This window comes from Pleurodeles waltl, chromosome 1_1 (assembly GCF_031143425.1).
Source record: "Pleurodeles waltl isolate 20211129_DDA chromosome 1_1, aPleWal1.hap1.20221129, whole genome shotgun sequence".
Lineage (NCBI taxonomy): Eukaryota > Metazoa > Chordata > Amphibia > Caudata > Salamandridae > Pleurodeles > Pleurodeles waltl.
The window spans coordinates 499,643,874-499,663,466 of NC_090436.1; positions in this window are offsets into that span (position 1 = coordinate 499,643,874).

Below are 19,593 nucleotides of genomic sequence, written 5' to 3' on the forward strand. Positions count from 1 at the left end.
TTGTGAGTCTGAGGCCTTTCTTGGCTTTGGACCTATTGCTCTGCTCTCCCGTTTCCAGTCAAGTCCTCCCGCCAGCCTCCAGTCGAGTTCCAGTGCAAGTCAAGTTCCTTCTTTCTCCAACCTGCCTCCAGTTGAGCTCAAGTGTACCTCGTTCTCCGACCAACTTCCAGTCAAATTCCTGCATTTTTCATCCTCCGGACAGTTTCCAGTTAAGTTCTGGTGATCCTTGCCCTCTGATCGGCTTCCTGAAGAGTCCTGGCTCTCCTCTACCATCTTCTGCCAACAATCCTGTATTTTCTGTAAAAGAGAGAAAATAAGAAAGATCAAAAAACCCAGTTTGGGTTCTTCTGACTTTTTCGGCCAGGCAACTTAATTTCAAGGTAAAGAAAGATTATTCCCTTAAATAGAACAAAACAGAACTCTGTCTTTTAAATAATTTATGACAATAAGAACTAGTGTGATTTTTTGTTTGAGTGGGAATCCAAGATACCCCTACACAGATTAAGGAAAGGCGTATTTCCTGTAACAAGTGCAGCCCTGAGAATTAGGATATAGGAAGTAGAGCAAATTTATCAAAACTATTATTGGCGACAGATTACACCACAACACAAAGAAGCCCTTTAGTCAAGTTGATTGTTTTTGAGTTTGAACATTGCCACAGAGACTCTGAAAATATTGCAAAAAGAGGAAGAGACTTGTTCAGCCTTGTAAAAGCGTATGCACAACGTGTGAACAATAACTGGCATTATGCAATGTATAATAGTTTATGCGAGTTTAATGTATTAATGAAGTAATTCATTTGCAGCCCAGAATCCTTAAAAAACAACAATCCAATATTTTCAGAAATCAGAAGTCCGGATGCCCAACACAACATGCAGTCCATGTTCTAGCAGTCCGATTCTGCAAGCCACCAAACTGAAGCTGGTATTTTCTCTTCCCTTCCCTTCTCCTTGAGTACTTGCGAGAGGGCAATATACTCTTCATCTTGGTCATGTTAGTCCTCATGGGGATTGGGGAATTGTCATTGCCCCATTGGAATGCCTAGAATTCAGGTGAGTGGCTTGCACAGAACACTAGCTCCATATTGGCCAAGATTGGCTTGTCATGGAAGGTTCACAATTTTCAAATACAACTGTAAACGTTCACACAAATCCTTCCTAATGAGGTGCAATCCTAAGAACACCAAAATAATGGGAGGACTTGAGGTGCTAACTAAGTCACAACATTTAGTTAATACTCTTACTACCTCAATCTGAACACAAAGATCACATGAACAACTTCAGAATGTAAGCTCAATGTTCAGACTCTTCAAAAGAAAAAACAAGAACTCAAAACCTTGTTCTCGAGCCTCCAACTCTGGAGGGACATCAGGCAGGGAAACCTGTCGAAAAATAAAAACACAGGTGGGGACATAGAACAGTCTCTTGGGATTAGCCAATTTTTTAACATACTCTCATAAGCATAGGAAGGTAATATGGCTGGGCATCTAGGAGCACAATATTTCCTGTCATATTTTGAGAGCCTTATTATCTGTGACATTAATTAGCAACATTTTTTTAAAAAGTTTTAAATTTATTGTATGTATGCTTTTGAACACTTTCACATACAGAAAAAAACAATTGCATCCATTTACAGTTATATATTGACAGATACCCCAGAGTCATGCAGTTCCAATAGTTGCCCAAACAGCCCGAACAGGAGGCCTCCATATTGCTATGATGGCAAATATCCAAGCCCATTCCACCACACATACGGTCCTTCCTGCCCATATAAGCATAAGCTCTCATGGCCGCCGGCTTGCCAGTTTCTTTACCAACCAGATATTGTTCATAGATGTCCCAATGCTTTGCAGGCCTATTAGTTGGGGGGAGCAGTTCTCTATTGATTTCTGTTTGATTGTTACAATACACCATATTCCTATGCCATTCTTCCACTGTTGGCACTGGACCATGGCCACCCAGCTCGTAAGGAAGAGTCAGGGTGTGCCATTGCACTCGCGGCTGTTTACCTGCCCATGCTAATTTAATAAGTAAACCTCTCAAAGTTGCAAAGTATGCATTTGGCAGTAACAAAGGGATGTTCTGAAAGAGTAACAGAAAACGAGGGAGCATCACCATTTTCATAAGAGCTATGTGGCCCATCAATGACAGCGGGAGCCTAATACACCTCTCCACGTCACCTGCTAATGTCCTAAGTGCAACATAAAAATTATCGGTCGCCACTACTTTGGATTCCGTATGGACTCTAATACCCAGGTGAAGGACCGAACCTGCCTCCCACTTGAGAGGGAACCCCACATCTACCTGTACCATCACCGGTGTCAGGGGGAACATAATGGATTTACTCCAGTTCACCTTAAGCCCCGAGAATGCACCATACCTCGCGATTTCCTGGAGAAGCGGAGCAACATTGCCCTGGGGGTCCTTGATATATAATATTGTGTCATCCGCCTAAGCCGAGAGTAGAAGAGTATCGTTTTTGAAAACGGAGGCCTCAATGTCCATGGGATTCTCGCAGGACACACGCCAGGGGCTCAGAATATTTAAATTATCCACAAATTAACATTTTGAGTATCTTGAGAATTCACCAGTGATTGGATTTTATTGTCTACAAAATTTTCTTTGCCATAAAAAAAACAAGATTTCTGAAAACTTGATTCGCAGGAAATCCACTTAAGGAAGACTAGCCTGGACTCCCTCAGGTGTATGGTTCTAAAAAATGTTTGGCTTGCTGCGACCCCTATTGCTGATGTCTCCATGTTGCATTTTGGTGCCTTTCTTGCTGCAGTAGCTGGATCTACTCACACACATAAAGTACCATGTTTATGAGGACCAGTGTGGAAATGCTGGGTGGTAAGAATTTTGTGGCTCCCTACAGATCCAGAACTTTTTCTCTCATAAATGTGAGGCAAATGAGGTTTTTTTGCCACAATTGAGAGTTGAGGTTTGCAAGGCCTTATGGGGAAAAAAATGTTGGTGGATCCACACAAGTCACATCACCCTGTACTTTACTGTGAATCTAGTTTATATACATGTGTGGGTTTGGTAGGTTTCCCTGGGTGGCAGCTGAGTGTCCAGGCCCCAAATCCTCAGGAATCATCATTACAAAAAGGGGTCAAATTCGGTTGGAAAAAAATATATATTTGTACAGGTTATGTTTTGGCTGCCTTCCTGTCTCGGACGCTGGGCCCACCAACAAACGTAGGGTACTGTTTTTTTCTTTTTAACCCTTTCGAATCTAGAGGTAAGAAAAGCCTCAGCAGCTAAGGGGATAATAACACATTCACATTGGGTTTAATGTATTTCATGTTCAAAACCCTTAATAAATTTCATGTACAGAACTTTTTATTACAGTTTCTATTTTCCTCTCACCCTAATACCTACTCTGATCTTCAAAAGAATTCCATATTTGGATTTTCCTCAAAATGTTATTGTGAACTATGGGTATTTTCAAGCAATTCTTCAATGAAAAGTACTTTACTTGATTGTGATTCAATTCAACATCTGGAAACATACTATGCTAATAAAAAAAAAATGTAAGAATATCACAAAATATATTTATATTGCAACAACATGTATATATGAAAACTGCTAAAATGTAAAATAATTGAATGTGAAATCATTCCTAGACAACCAGATTCAGAGAAGGTCTCTTGGAAATTATTTAAATGGCTAAGATGAGATTTAAGGCAATTGAGACAGGGGTTACAAAGAAGTAGGACCAGCAACGCAAATGACTCAAAGTGAAACAAAAAAACAAAAGTCGGAGAAATAATAGGGACACGATTAGGAAACACACCTCCGAAGTAATGAAAGGGATACAGTCCTATCGGAGGAAATTAAATATTTCACTGGGAAAAGCGTGGACAGAGCATTGTGACTCCTTGTGCAAATCTGCAGGGCTATGGTAATGGGAGAAATCAAGCAATACGTTAATTAAGCAAGAGTCACTCGCCTATGATGTCGTCGGTAGCAACCATATTAAGCATTGAGCCAAAGCACAAAGATCATCCAGCACAATCCCGTGTGAGATGTGCACTAAAGGTGCACCCTGCACTACACATTTCAAGGCAATGTATAAAATATATGATTATGCATAAACACACATTTTATGGATGTGAATATCATGCCCTATTGAAGAAGAACTGGGATTTTACGCAAACGAAAGAATTGCTATGTTAGTAGACATGGTGTTGTGTGAAGACTTTTGGCAGTTGTGGTGTCCTGCTGAGTCCTCAACCCCTTGCTTAGATAACTGGAGGAAAATCCATCTTGCACTGTGCTCAGGTCGAATAAATTTCTGTTGCATCTCTTTGCATTGTTTGTGCAAAAATGCATTTTGTAAACACCCACGTTCAATACGAGTAAATCTGTGCTGCAGGGTATAGTATGATATTACATTTTCCACATAGGTTAACATACCTGACCTTCTAATTACACACAGCAGAGGGTATTACATGACATCTCAAGGGTACTCATTTTAGCGGTGGCCAAATAATGAATAGGATTAGTGAAAATGGTGTTCATACCTGCAAATGACACTAAACTCGAACCTGAAAACTCATTAGGAAGTGATGTAAGCCACACACATTCCGATATGCATATACAAAGCAGTTAGTTTAAGTATAGTAGAGGCAGTTAAATTGTTACCAGGCCGATTGTATGTGGTCATATTATTTGACCTTGAAAATTATTCTGATTTCTCTTTTTTTGTGGGAAGTTCCTGACCAGTATTTTCGCAGGTCCTTGGTTTCCATGTTACATTCTTCCAAAATAGAAGACAAAGGACAGTGTTTCCAACATAAGGTCCATTATCTGGTGATTGGGGTAGAAAGGAGATAAACGTGCAGATTGCTGAAGATTGTGGCCTCTGATAAATGTAATATGGGGGTCAAGTTACATTGGTTACTTCATACTGTAGCAGTATACTTTTATGTTTGTTTCTTTATGTTGAACAATGCAGCACCTTGTTACTCCTCTGTTAAGAGGTACGGTTCATACAATGAAGAAACCAACAAATGAATAAAATTCTCCAGAGTGAACCGATTCCCATAACAAGAGAATCTTAATAAAGATGACTGCCTGTTAACATAACTTTAATTACACAAGTAACGCTGTAGACACAATTTTTGCTTTCTTCTGTGTTCGTAAAAAATGGTCGAAAATGCAATTGCTATGCTTATACCTTTATTGCAATTTTAAAGTATTTCAAAAATGTCAAGTCGTGTTTGCCACAGTGCAACAATGATTCATCACTGAGGGTCTCCAGGTGCAATCTATTGTAAGGTTTCCCTAGATACAAAGAGAAGCTTAAAAGTCACATCAGTTTATTGTGATGAAGTCAATCGAGGATTTTTTGATTTCTGCCTTGAGGTCACATTGACCCTGGGTTGCTTCCAATTAAATCCGCAACGTGAAAATGTCGGAGCTCTAGCTGGAAGAAGTCAATATGGGTGGAAGCAACTCCTGTTGTTCGAACCATGATGCCATGCCTGTGAAGACCTTAATCATGAGTTCCAGCTCGAAGATGTGGACTCATCAGCACAAAGTCGTCAAGTTGGATGGTATGGGAAAACATTCAACTGGCAAAGATGTATTTCCAGCTGTTGTTGCTTAACGTAGCTTCGAGGGCAAATATTTGACTTAATCTGGATGCTGGGGATTTGAAAGAGTCCTGACAGATATGAGGATAACTGCTTCTACCACAACTTTTTCAGACGTGCTGAACGGGATTGACGACTCTTTTCTAGTGTTTTTCTGGTCATTGTTGTCTCTGGCTTCTGTCGCTTTATCAGCCTCTTACAACCCAGTACTCTGAGCCAGGCTCCTCGAGCAGGCAGTCAACCCAACAAATACATGCTTAATATGTGTAAAAGGTAATAAAACATGCCATCCCAGTTCTCATATCAAGTCTCAGAAAGCAAAGTTTCAAAATAGAGAGAATGCAAAATACTCCTATGGTCCCCTGGCAGGTAGCAGCAGCATCTCATCTTGAAGCAGGCATGAAGTAATTTTCAACTAAAGTGACTCTGGACAATGCTGGTAAAAATGATGTAGTTGTGTAGAGTTTTAACTATGTTAAAAAACGTTCTCTAGTTTGACTTAAAATTTTTGGTTAGCTTACTGCAGACTTGTTTTGCTTCATTAGGGCTTTTTGTAAAATGAGTTATGATGTTGTCAGACTTCGTCACTCCTAGGATAAGACGAAAGGCAGAACATATGCTTCCTGTGACAGTGGCAACATCAGTTTTTGTTGGAAGCACCTAAAGGCACATCTCCTGTTCATTTGCGGTAGACCAATGACTAGTAATATAGTTTTGAAGCTAACTTAAATTAGAACATTGGAATGTTGGGAGCTCCTTTTAAAACAATGGAGGGCTCAGGACATCTAGTGGCCAGCAGATATCCAAAGCTCCAACATTCCAATCTTTTTGTTCACAGCGGTTGCTGTGAACAAAGGCCTCATGAAGCCGAGGGGATTTCAATCCTCTTGGGCTCAGTGAGGCCTTTGTTTTATTTATTAGAACATTCTGCCCTCTAGTGGCAGAATGTTCCCATAGCCTTACAGCCCTCCGCAGCTGGTCTATACTGGCTTTCAAGTCCTGGTCCCTTGTTAAAGGCTTTAATGCTGGGGCAGGCCCTCTATGGTCGGCTATAAGGCTATAATAGAGTGTGGATGTTAGGTGGGTAAAAAATGAACTGCAATACTGTTGTTCTGAAATCAACACTGGATGTGTGATATAAGAAACAAGAATGTGAAGCTCGTATTTTAAAAATGTACGCAATAATGACATTAGAAAACATACTGCAATTATGATGTTTTTAAGTAAGACAGAACAAACACGGTCGCATTGCAAAACCTTTTGGCTGGCACTATGAAATGTTCTTGGGATTTAGTAAGCAGTGCTTACTATAAAAAAACTTTTATTGCTATAGTATGAAAGCAAATGTGTGCAGGTGGTAAAGTGTGGCAACAATATTTGTGCAAAATTGTTGTTTTTCTTTGTTATGGTGATATTGTTTTTTGTGCTGATGTTTTTTGTGTTGCTATTGTGTTGTGGTATTGCTGTGTTTGTATGTGGTTTTTGTGTGGCTCCCTGTTTTGACTTTTTTGTAAAGTTCTGCCCTGTTATGTTTTTGTTGATCTGTTACTTTGATTTGTGTTATGCTCATTTGTGTTCTGTTGTGCTCTGTAGTGTCAACAAATGATGCTGTTTTTCCAGTCCAAAGCAGTACTTTCGTTCAAACTTTCAGTAGCAAACAACTTATATGTTAGACCAGTCAGCCTTAGGGTGGTCTTCCCCCAAACTTTCCACCTACTGTCCTCCAATTTTTGCTAAAATTCTTTTTTGTTGGCCTTAAGACGCTGTCCACTTTACTGCTTCTAACCAGTGCTAAAGTGCTTGTGCTCACTCCCTTAAATGTGGCTTGATTGGCATACACCTAATCAGAATATTTAATTTGCTTATGAGCCCCTTGTAGAGAGGTATACCATATACATGAGGTCTGTAAATTAAATGCTTCTAGTGAGCCTGCAGCAATTATTGTGCTGCCCACTTATGCAGCACTCTGAAACTCATCCCAGGTCTGTCATTGCAGTCTGAATGCAGTGTTACACTGCTATGTCGACTTGGCCTGTAGACCCCTCCTGCCAAGACTCAAATTCCCATTTTATTACATATAAGTCACCAATAAGGTAAACCCTAAGTAACTCAGGGCATGGCACTGTGTAGTTAAAAAGAAAAGGTTAAACATGTACTATTAAGTTTCCCATGTCCTGGTAGTGAAAAACTCGTAAATCGTTTTCACTACTGTGAGGCCCACCCTTCCCACTGGATGACATTGGGGATTTTTTATTACATATAATAAGCTGCAAATCATAATTGGGAGCAGGTAGATATGTTATGTTTGGTATCTGTAAAAACTGTAATGATAAACCCCCCTTTAATGGTAAAGTCGGATTTTCCATTACAATTTTGAAAATGCCACTGTTAGAAAGTTAAGTATATTAAACAGTGATGGATGGAATCTCAGCCACTGCTAAACACTTGAGGCTGGATCGCAGTCTATTGTTGTTATGCATACCATGACACCTCAGTTTGGACCCATCTATTTGCAAATCAGTCCTAACCCTGCTTTAATAGGAATAGTTCAACCCAAACTGCCGAGTCAGGTGTTCCCTGAACTGCAACACAAGCAAACCTGGACAGGTTTCACCTTACTTATGCGCTCATCGGCTGGGTACAGCTTGGTTCCAGTGACACTGTGCACATGACTCACATCTGGGCATGCTTATCCCACTTAGGGTGACATCATAAGTATACAAAACAATGATGGATGAAATGCTTGAGTTAACCTTAGACAATGTCAATCACTCAGGTAACACCCCAATTCATCAGTATTTTTCACACCATGCCACCTCAGTTTGGACCCAGCTGTGTGCAAGTCAGTCTTGCCCCTGTCCAATAGGAACAGTCCAGCATGAACTGCCAAGCCAGGCCCCACCTAAACCGGAACACAAGCAACCCATTACTAGTTTTGCCCTAGTTATGGGCTCATCAGCTGTTACAGTTTGGCATACCCACCCTCTTACGGTGACACAATAAGTATACAAAATAGTGATAGATGGAATGCTTACATTAATCTCTGCCACTGGTAATCACTATGGCTGCATTCCAATCCATTGTTATTCTGCCACCTCAGTTTGGACCTTGCAACCTCAGTTGGACGCAGTTATATTCAAAACAGTCTTGACCCTGCTCCGAAAGGAACTGTTCAGTCCGAACTGCCAAGTCAGGTCCTTCCTGAACCATAGCACAAGCAACCCAGGACAGGTTTTGCTGTGTCACTCAACTCAAGCTCTACCTGACTGATTAGCTCATGATGATGACAACACTCCCTCCTTGAACATACTCTGCATCCTTGCCCTGCTGAACTTACATTCTCAGATATTTTTCTTTAGAATTGTTTCTAAGCTCAAAGGATCCACTTCTTGTTTTTAAACCACACTGAGACACAGTCAGCCTTAACTTTAAACTTTGCCCAGATCTAATGCAAATAGATGTGAACAGTTGGCACTTGAATCTTTTAGGCACTATTCTAAACCTTAACTTAAAAATATCATAACTCCAGGTCTACTGAATAGAAGTTAGTTTTTTTGGTGTCCAATAATTTATAAAAATTTGCTCTACTTTTCCAACTTGGTTTGGAACATTTCTTTTGTTGTGGTTTCACTTTATTATTGTTGGTGTGCTGCATAATTACATTACACATTGCCTCTAACTTAAGCCTGGCTGCTTTTTGTGCCAAGCTACCCAAGGTTAAGCACATGTTAATTTTGTGTCTTTTTGTGGTTCACCATTCAAGGGAATGTGGCTGTTGTTTGACCAGGGCTCACACCCCAGTCAACCTACAACCAAATTTCTCATAATAATGAATACAAGTCAGAACGACTTAGGGAGTGTGTGTGAGTGAGAATAAGTGTGAGTGAGTGCACGTAAGTGAGCTTTACTAAGAATGTGTTATTTTACTTGTTAGTCTGCCGTTGACCATGGCATACAAACAGTAATGTTTTTGCTTATGAAGGCATCTATGGAAGAATGCTGCTTCTAGCACACTTTAGGCTATTGTTAGTATGATAGGCACACATGACAAATTGCTGGCCCTGGAGGTAACTCTTGGCATAATGGTCAACCTTGGTAACATACTGGTACTAGCATACCTCAGGATCTTCTTGACATACAAGGAACTCACAGAAAAATGTTGGCACTTGAATACTTGAGGAAATATTTGGAATGGCAGCACCCGTGGAAAAATGTGGTCACTAGTTTCTTGAGATACTTCTTAACCTAAAGGAGAAAAACCATGGCAAAAATAGAGGACCAACCATGTCACACTTCTGGCCCTGATGCACTAGAGGTAACTTTGATATAAAGTATATGGGTGGTATTAATGGCAAAATTCTGAAACAGTGATATTTTAGGTGATTTTCGCATAGGGGGCATTTATGGCATATGAGGGGTAGACATATGGTCCTGGAGCAAATGAGGTAGTTTTTGACATATGGAGGCCCCCAGAGCACATTGTGAAAATGATGGGGTCACCTACTCAGAAGCATTAGGTTTCACTGGCCAGCCACATCATGAAAGGGCTTGAATTTAAAAGTATCCTTTCAGAGCTGGTGTTTTTAGTAAATTTGTTTGAAAGTTGTTCTTTTAAATAAACCATTTGTCCCCATTTTATTCAAAGTTTTATCGGAGTGCACCCACCTGAGACTTCTTGGAAGACATCTGGCACAATACAGGTAAAGGACAAGTATTACTTCCCACCACTTTCAAAGAGCATCCTAATGTGGATAGTTTCTGTTAGACATGTCAGCCTTAGGGTGGTCTTCCCTCAAACATGTTTTTAATGGCCTTAGGACCCTGTGCACTTTACCACTGCTAACCAGTACCAAAGTGCTTGTGCTATCTCCTTAAAACATGGCAGAATAGGCTTTTGTCATATTTAATTTAATTTACTTATAAGTCACTAGTTTATTGCCACTATATGTGCCTAGGGCCTGTAAAGAAAACACTACTAGAAGGCCTGCAGCACTAATTGTGCCACCAACCTAAATAGCCCTTTAAACATGACGCAGGCCTGCCATTGCAGCCTGTGTGTGCAGGTTTTAATTGTCATTAGATCTAGCAAAATAAACCATTTGCCAGGCCCAAATCTTCCTTTTTAATAGCTATAAGTCACTCCTGGGTAGGCCTTAAATAGCCCATAAGGCAGGGTGCAATGTATTTAAAATGTAGGACATTTATGTTTAGGATTTATATGTTCTGGTAGTTTTTACTACTGCAGGTCTACTCCTCCCATAGACCACCATTGGAGGTACCTTATTACAGTTAATAAGCTGTGATTTCCAAATGGAAGCAGGTAACCAGTTCACGTTTGAAGTCTTTGGAATTGAAATGAAAAATATTAAATTATGGTGAGGTCAGATTTTACTTTACAATTTTGAAAATGACCCCTTTAGGAATATGCCCTTTAGTGCCTGTAGCCTGTGCCTGTTTCACATGACTGGGTGTAGCTGACATTTGAGCTTTGTATTGTTCCTCCCAGACAGTCACACATAATAGGGAGCTTAGTTGTGCCTAGATGGGCCACATATGGCAGGATAGGAGGTAGGAGCTGGGCACAGCCCTACCTACACTTGAATAGGTTGTGTTCTGCTGTAGGAGGCTGGCTCTCTAAATAGTGTGCAAAAATGATGCACACTTCACAGATAGTATGGGCAACCACACATTGGTTTATAGAGGTAAAAACTAGACCATCTAATGCTCTAATTTTTGTGGTAGCTTGGTCGAGCAGTTAGGCCAGTTCTTGGAGAAGTGCTAAGCATTTGTTGTACTCACAGAATGAATAAATGATGACACACACTCAAATGAATAATTTGAGACAAATTTACAAAGATATTTAAGATGTTGGTAATATTTTTAAGACCAAGATCACCAAAATCGTGTAAGTACTTTTTAAGGTATGATTTTACAAAGTTTAGAACATTTCTTGTTTCTTCTCAGAATTATGCACTACAGGAATCAATTAGAGAACACTTTAAAAATGCATGAAAAATCATGCAACGTGTTTACCAATGTCTCCTTTTGTTTTCAGGTCGAGGTCATCAAGATGTCTTGTCGACCAGTCAGGGAAGTTTAGGTGGCTCCAAGTTGCGGAGCTGTGCGCAAAGGTGGCCTTGGAACCAGGAGGCAGGTCACTTTCAGGGTGGATTGCAGGTCAGCAGGGCCTCTCTGGGGGGTCTTTTTCATGTGTCCTGAAGTCCCTGCACTGGGGCTTGCTTCTAGTCCCTGGAGAGTCTGGAGTGGACATTTTCTTTCTGGGTGTCTGACATTGGGGTCCAGTACCCCTGCTATTCCATGTTTCAGCCACTGGAGGTTGCAGTGCCACCAAACTTGGTAAACTTGCAGGGTTTGTCCTCCGGGTCCATCAGATGAAATGTGGTCCAGCTGCTGTGTCCGATTCCTTGGTGAGCAGCCAGTCAGTAAACTGGACTTCACAGGTTTCTGCTTCTTGGTTGCACAGAGTGATGCCTTCAATCTGCAGGGAGGTCTGTGGCAATTTCCAGAAGATTGGCAGTCTTCCGGGGTTCTATAAAGTCCATCCGATGTACAGTCAAACCCTCAGTGACAATTGTCATGTCCTGGGTGCAGCAGGTAGGGTTTGGCGCCTTTTTCTTGTACAGTAGGACTTCTGTTCTTGATCCATGGGTCTTCTTTGTTGCTGGCCTTCTTGTGTCCATGGAACCTCATTTGAAGGTCTAAGAATGCCCACTAATTACTTAATTTAGTGGGTGTTTAGGGGGGTTCCTGGTAGAGGACAATGGGCTAGCTACCTTAGGGTGACTACTCCCACTATGTGACTACTTCCTGTGTGCAGAGGTCACTTCCCTATCCCTGATTGGCTATTTTACTTCCATGCAAGATGGAGGAAAATGAAATGGAAGGGTCACCTTGCATGCAACAGCTTAGGGTGCTGCAGGCTGGGGGTGGCCACTCCTTCTGTCCTTTGGGCATTTTCCCACTTTTACTCCTGCCGGGAGTGGCCATCTGCTGTTAACAGCAGGTTTGGGGGCCAGGTTTCAAGGGCAGCAAGCCCTTTGAAGCTTGCAGGCAGGGATCAGCACATTCCTGGGGGAAGGGGTGTAACACCTCTGCCCTGGAAGGGCTTTGTTTTCTGGACCCAGAGAGCAAAGTCTCTCATTCCAGGGTTCCAGAATCTTGTCTGGTGGTGGCAGGCTGGTTGTTACCACCCAGCAACCATGCACAGTTGGTTAGCTTTTCCAGGGGTCTCTGCTCTGTTCACTTACCATGTTCCAGGTTGGGCAGAGACACAGTAGGGGCATATTGCTCATGCATCTATGCCAACACATGCATTATAGAGCAACCTTTCTTAGGGTTGAAAGGCCTGCCAGGGGGGTGACTTACCTATATTGCACGCAGTGAGTATGGGACAGGCTGTGTGCCATGTCCATTTTGCATTTTAGGATTGCACAAGGTCACTCAGCCTGCAATGGCAGTGCTGGGCGCACTTGGATGCATGGTCACTAAGGGTGGAACAATCTGTTCTTCTTCCCTCAGGAGCCTACACTTAGTGCCCCAGGCCATGGGTGCCTAAGTATCATTTACTAGGGACTTAAAGTGGCAGCTAAGGAAGTTGCCAATTGTTCCAATGCATCACAACATTTGTGGAAAAGAGATCCAGTCAGGGAACCTGGTTAGCAGGGGCCCTGGGCACTACCAAATTTGAAACCACATCAAATACCAGGCAAAAAGTGTGGGACTAACCATGTCAAAAGAGGCACTTTCTTACACATGCCCCCACATAAAGGGCTGCATACCCTCTGTAGTAAGTATGAGATCAGGACAGGGAAGGGAGAATTCCTGGTGACTTCAAAGCAAAACCTCTAGAAGCTTCTCCCCCACTCCAAAGGCACAACTGGGTATAAATACTGGACCTCAGACACCAACCCTTCAGTACACTTCTGACCTGTGGATTCTCTGCCAGGAAGAAGGACTTGTGTGCCGCTGAAAGGAATACCACTCTGCTGGACTGCTGCTCTGAAAAACTACAGCCCTGCAATGCAGGTCTGCTGCCCCTCTTGTTTGTGTGGGAAGGACTATACCTGTATCTTTTGAACCCAAAACCCCAGAGTGACTGCAAGGGCTAACTGGCCTCCTGACGAGTGCCTTAGAGACAGAAGGCTCAAACAACCTTGGCCCAGCACCTGGACTTTGCGTCCGTAAGTCTACCCTGCAAGGTGGTGCCACCTCAGTCCTGGAACCTTGGAAGTGGGCCTAAGGTCCTCTGCCAGCCTCTGTGGATCCAACAGAACCAATGCATCCCTTCTGCTGTGCGGCACAACCCTGAGCAGAACCGATGCAGCACCACTACTGTGTGAATTGGAACCATTGGAAAGACTTGCATTGCATCACAGCCCGCTGCCACATTGGAACCACCAGTGTGTGACACATCCTCGGCTCAGACCTTCCCAATCCTCATCAATGGCAGCCTCGATAACAACTCTGGACTCTGCATCGCAGCCTCACAGTTCCTCACAACCAGTGCATCACCGAGACAGTGTGGTGCATACTCATGTCCAGACTTTGCATTGTAAGTCCTGGAGGATGGGATCCTCGATGACACAGGACCTTCAACTGCAGCCTCTCCTCCTCTCAGAACTAATGTATCGCTTCAGATGTGCAATGCATTTTCAACTCGGATCATCACTAAAATCTACTTGGATTTGTGTTTTTTGGTCTTGTTTTACTTTTTAAAAAATGATTCATTTTTTTAAACTGGTGTGGGATCCCTTTTGTTGTGTGTTTTCATTGTGCTACTGTTTGAAGTGTTGCAAAAATACTTTACACATTGCCTCTGAGCTAAGCCTGATTCCTCTGTGCCAACCTACCTGAAAGATGAGCCCAGGTTAATTTAGGGTTTCCATGTGACTTCACCCTGAGAAGAATTGTGGTTGCTGCTTGAGAAAGGTTTGTCCCCCTTCAATCATTAAACCCAGTTTCTTACAGTTTCTAAAACTGACATTTGACTGTTTTACATTATTGTAACAATATAGTTATGGAACTTTAGCAATGTCAACTATTGTGATATCTTCAGGGTTGTCATGTGAAACCACTTCCTGGAGACATACAGGGTCAAAGCTCATATGATGTCACCTCCTGTGATGTCATTAGGACCACAGGCTGTGTGATATCACTTCTTCCACCCCTTGTATTTTGGTGAATGGATGTGCATAGTTTCATAATGCCAATTAGCATATTTTGTTTTATTGTGGTGAAAGAAGAAGGAACACCCCAAAGAAATGATGAGTAGAGAGGCTCCTGCACATTTCCATGTGAACAACTGAGGGGCATATTTATACCCCATTTGCGCTGAATTTGCGTCATTTTTTTTTTTTACACAAATTTGAAGCAAAACTAACTCTATATTTTTATCTTGACGTTAGACCTGTCTAACGTCAAAATATTGGATTTTTACACCATTTTTTAGATGCGTGAACCTACATTACATCAATGAGATGCAAGGTGGGCACTCCCATCTAAATTTTGTCCTGAAAGTTTCTGGAATCTTGCTATTTTTACTGATTTGATTTGCTGCAATGTTTAGCTTACAATACCTTGGCCATTTGGATCGACAATACATACGTCCGCAGGGTTTCCGTTTGCTGTTAGGCTTCCTATAAAAAGCTAGTTGTGACTTCTACTTACACAGATAGAATGCTCAGACTTTAAGCTTTAAGCACCAAGGCTATTTTTAGAATCCTTTTCTTTCACTTCACATTGCAATGGAAGCAGAAATTCAAAAAGAAAAACATCTGTACTAGTACAAGCAACATCATGGTCTTGATATGACAAGTGCTGTTAAAATATTGTTTAGTCTGAAGAGGCTTTTCGGATTGTGCTCTTATCTGTATCAGCCTCTTTGTTTTCAGCTGCAATTATACAAAAAAGGAACAGATTTCTCACTAGAATCTCACAGCACACCACTAAAATGATCATAAAATGGCCTGTGAAGTGTTTTTCTGTGTGCTGGAAAGAGAGGCGTGATAACCGTGTCTGTCTAGCAATTACAGGAAAGTGAGCTAAGATAGATAGGCATAAGCGAGAAGGAACACATTTAAATGCCCTTGAAATAGGAGCTTTTATGAAAAACAACCACATTTAGATGAAAAAAAAATCAAAATGGTTGAACACTTTAAAGAAGAAGCCGAAATAGCTGGTATTTTCCAATGTAGTTCTCTGATGTTCACACACTAGATTTTGAAGTTATATGCTGTATAGCAGTGTATTTCAGACCTCACTTTATTGCTGCGAAAATTATTTAGTTGGTGTGTTTTGGACACAATTCCGATATCAGTCAGTTAAGAACATTACACGAGGTGACATTCAGAATTTAAAAAGTACCTTTTTCTAACTTAATCCAAAATGAGACCACTATTTACTTAGTTTTATAGCCTTTAATGATGGCATCAGATTATGCATGATAAAAGTTCATTGGTGGTATTATTTATTTATTTGTATTTTTGCGTACTTCAAATAAAACGCTTTAAGGACCCCGTCAAAATTGAGGAGATGTTTATCTACTCCTCCCACAAGCCGATTTTGCCACTTTCATATCTTCTCTAGTCTTGATAAGATGGAAAATCAGCAGCTCCCACCTGCAGTTTGGGGATTTATGCCACCCTCTTCTGTTGGCACCATACGGCATTTGTCGTATTTCAAGAGTGGTGATGCCAATTGCAGAAAATCGGGTTTTTGATTGAGTGGGATAAAAACCCTAGTCAAGCAACAACTACATTTCTTGTCTTAGTGAGCCACAAAAGTCGCTAAATTGACCAGTGCCTAATCCTCTGGTAGCTTGGCACAAAAGCAGCGAGGTTTTACTTAGAGGCACAGTGTTAAGTATACATGCAGCACACAACCAGTAATTAAGTGAATACACACACAGGAAATGTTAGATATTGGGTCTCTAGTTGGCAGAGGTATGCATCCTGTCCAAGTAGGGACCACAATCCTAGTCAGGATAAATCACAACACAAACCATATTATTCTGTGCTCACCCTCTGGTAGCTTGGTACAGAGCAGGCTGGTTTAACTTAGAAGGCAATGTGTAAAGTATTTGTGCAATAGCTCATACAGTAACACAGTGAAAACACCACAAATAAAACACCACACAGGTTTAGAAAAATAGATAATTTCATCTGAATAAGATATGGTCAAACAACAAAAATCTAATAAGCACAAATTGAAATATCACTTTTTAAAGGTTTAAGTGTCTCAATCCTTATGAATCTGTTGTTGTTTCTTTCTAACACACAGTACCTGAGATGCGTTGAAAATAACGGTGCACGGGGCTGCAGCGGAGGAGATACGTTGAAAAATAAGGTGCTGAGTCAGATTTTCCTGCACGGCACAGACGATGCATCCTTTCTTTCCACACTGCAAGCTGATGCATCGATTTCCAGGAGCACTGCCTTGGTTCCTCACTGCGATGCAGAGATATATTTTGAAGCCCAGGGACGATGCAGTAAAAATTGTTGACGTGCTGGTAGAAGAAGCAGCGCTGCATCTATCTAGTAGATGGTGCACCGATTTTCCAGCCACGAGACACGCATTGAGTCTATTTCTGCAGGCATTGCTTTGATTTTCCAATGCACAAGGATTTCCCCATTGGGTAAAGTCTTTATTGGCCCTGAGACTTCAGAAACAGGAGGCAAGCTCAATCCAACCCCTAGAGAGCACTTTAGGAGGAAGGCAGCGTCCTTCAAGTAGAGTCAGGAGCACCAGGCAGCTGGGCAACAAGCAGGAGAGCAGTCCTTCAGCAAATCTGTCCAGATGAGTCCTTTTGGGCAGCCAGGGAGTCTCTCTGACAGAGACCAGGAGTAGGTCCAGAAGTGTCTGATTTGGTGGGGTCAGAGACCCAGTTTTTAGACCCAAAAATGCCCTTGAAGTTGGTGGAAACATCAAAGAGTGGTTTTGAAGTGCACAAGTTCCCCTTTCAGCCCCGTCCTGTCTGCCAGGATTCCTTTGAAGGGACATCAGTCCTTTGTGTGAGGGCAGGCCACTGGCCTTTGAAATGTAAGAGAGAGCCCACCCACCCTTCCTGGCCAGGGAGAGCCATTCAGTATGCAGATAAAAGCAGATGTGACTGATTGTCCTGTTTTTTGGCTGTCTAGGTGGAATGCACAAGGAGAGCTGTCAACCAGCACAGAACAGACGTGGATTGGAGACAGGGTTGGAAGGCACAGATGGCAGTAAGTGGAGAGAAATTTCTAAAAGTAGTACTTCTAAAATAGTAATATTAAATCCAACTTCACCAGTACGCAGGATTTGCTATTACCATTCTGGCAACACTAATCATGACAGGGCTACCCATTCCACGTGAAAATCTACCACTCAAAAGTACATGAGGGCACTTCTAATGCTAGTCTATGAGAGGAGCAGGCCTCACAGTAGTGGGAAATGAATTGATGAGTTTTTCACTACCAGGACATGTAAAATACATAGGTACATGTCCTGCCTTTTACTTGTATAGCACCCTACCCTAAGGGTTACCCAGGGGATACCTTAGGGGTGACTTATGTGTAGGTAGAAAAAGGGGTGTTTAAGGCTTGGCAACTAGTTGTAAATGCCAAGTTGAAGTGGTTGTGAAACTGCACACACAGGCCTTGCAATGGCAGGCCTGAGACATGGTTAGGAGGCTACTTAGGTGGGTGGCACAATCAGTGGTGCAAGCCCACTAGTAGTATTTAATTTAAAGGCCCTGGGCACATGTAGTGCACTTTATTAGGGACTTATAGGTAAATTATATATGCCATTTGGGTAGGAATCCAATTTTACCATGTCTAGTGGAGACAGCACATGCACTTTAGCACTGGTTAGCAGGGGTAAAGTGTGCAGAGTCCTAAAACCAGCAAAAACAGGGTCAGAAAAATTGAGGGAGGCAGGCAAAAAGTTGGTGGATGACATCCTAAGGCTGTCAGTTTTAACAGGAAATATCCCACATCAATTTAAAAAAATAGAACACATTTTTATAGAAAAAAATATGACTCCAAAATGCATAGAATCCAATCCGTAGTACCAGAGTTTTAGGGTTTTTAGTGACAAATAGAGCCTAAGAGATCAAAGGGCCAACTGCAGATATCTGGTCACATGAGAGCAGGTCAAAGTCAAAAGTTAAAGCTGACTGCAATAGAGTGCAGTCTGGATACTCGAGGTGGATTGGACCTGGCTTTTCTTCAGACTAAAAAAGAAATTAAAAGAAAGGTCCAGGAGTAGGTAGAGTTCAGCTGGGCAAAGCAGCAGACTGTGTCTGAGGTGTCCTCACCAGGGAGCAGTGGCAGAGGTCTTGGTGACACCAACTTCAATGGCTGGAAAAAGGTCAGAGTTGGAGAAGCCAGATTTCCAGGCCTAGAAACTTGTTGTCAATGGGGAGCCTGTCGCGGTTGAGCCTGGTGAAGATTTCTACTTTCTGAATAGGACAACTTTTTGGAAGTTGCACAAAATTAGATGAAGCTGCAAGCTATAGCTATAGCCAAAAAGGGCTCCATGAGGTCAGATACCATCACACAGAGGTTCCGCTGGACAGGATTTGCTGCTGATGAGAAGAATGTAGCAGAAACGGTGATGCACCCTGGGTGGATCAGATGGCAAGTAGATCCCAGTCTTCTGTTGGTACTTCTGGCACTTTTTGGTGAAAATGTTTTTTCTTCCCAACTTTTAGGGTTAGGCAGAAGCAGCACTTCTGACACCACTTGAAAGGGTCCACGACCTGGAGGCACCACTTGGGGGGTTAGTTACTCTGGTAATCCCGATGTCATGGAGAGGGCCCCCACTCCCACAAAAAGCAAGGGAGGCCTCAGGCAGCAGGGCTGTGTCCTGAAGAACAAGGAAGGCCTTAAGCAGCAGGGCAGTACTCTGAAGAAGAAGGCAGACCTTAGGCAGGAGTGCTGTCCTCCAGTAGCAGCAGGGCAGTCCTCTGGAGTACAAGGCAGGCTCTCTGAACCAAGTAT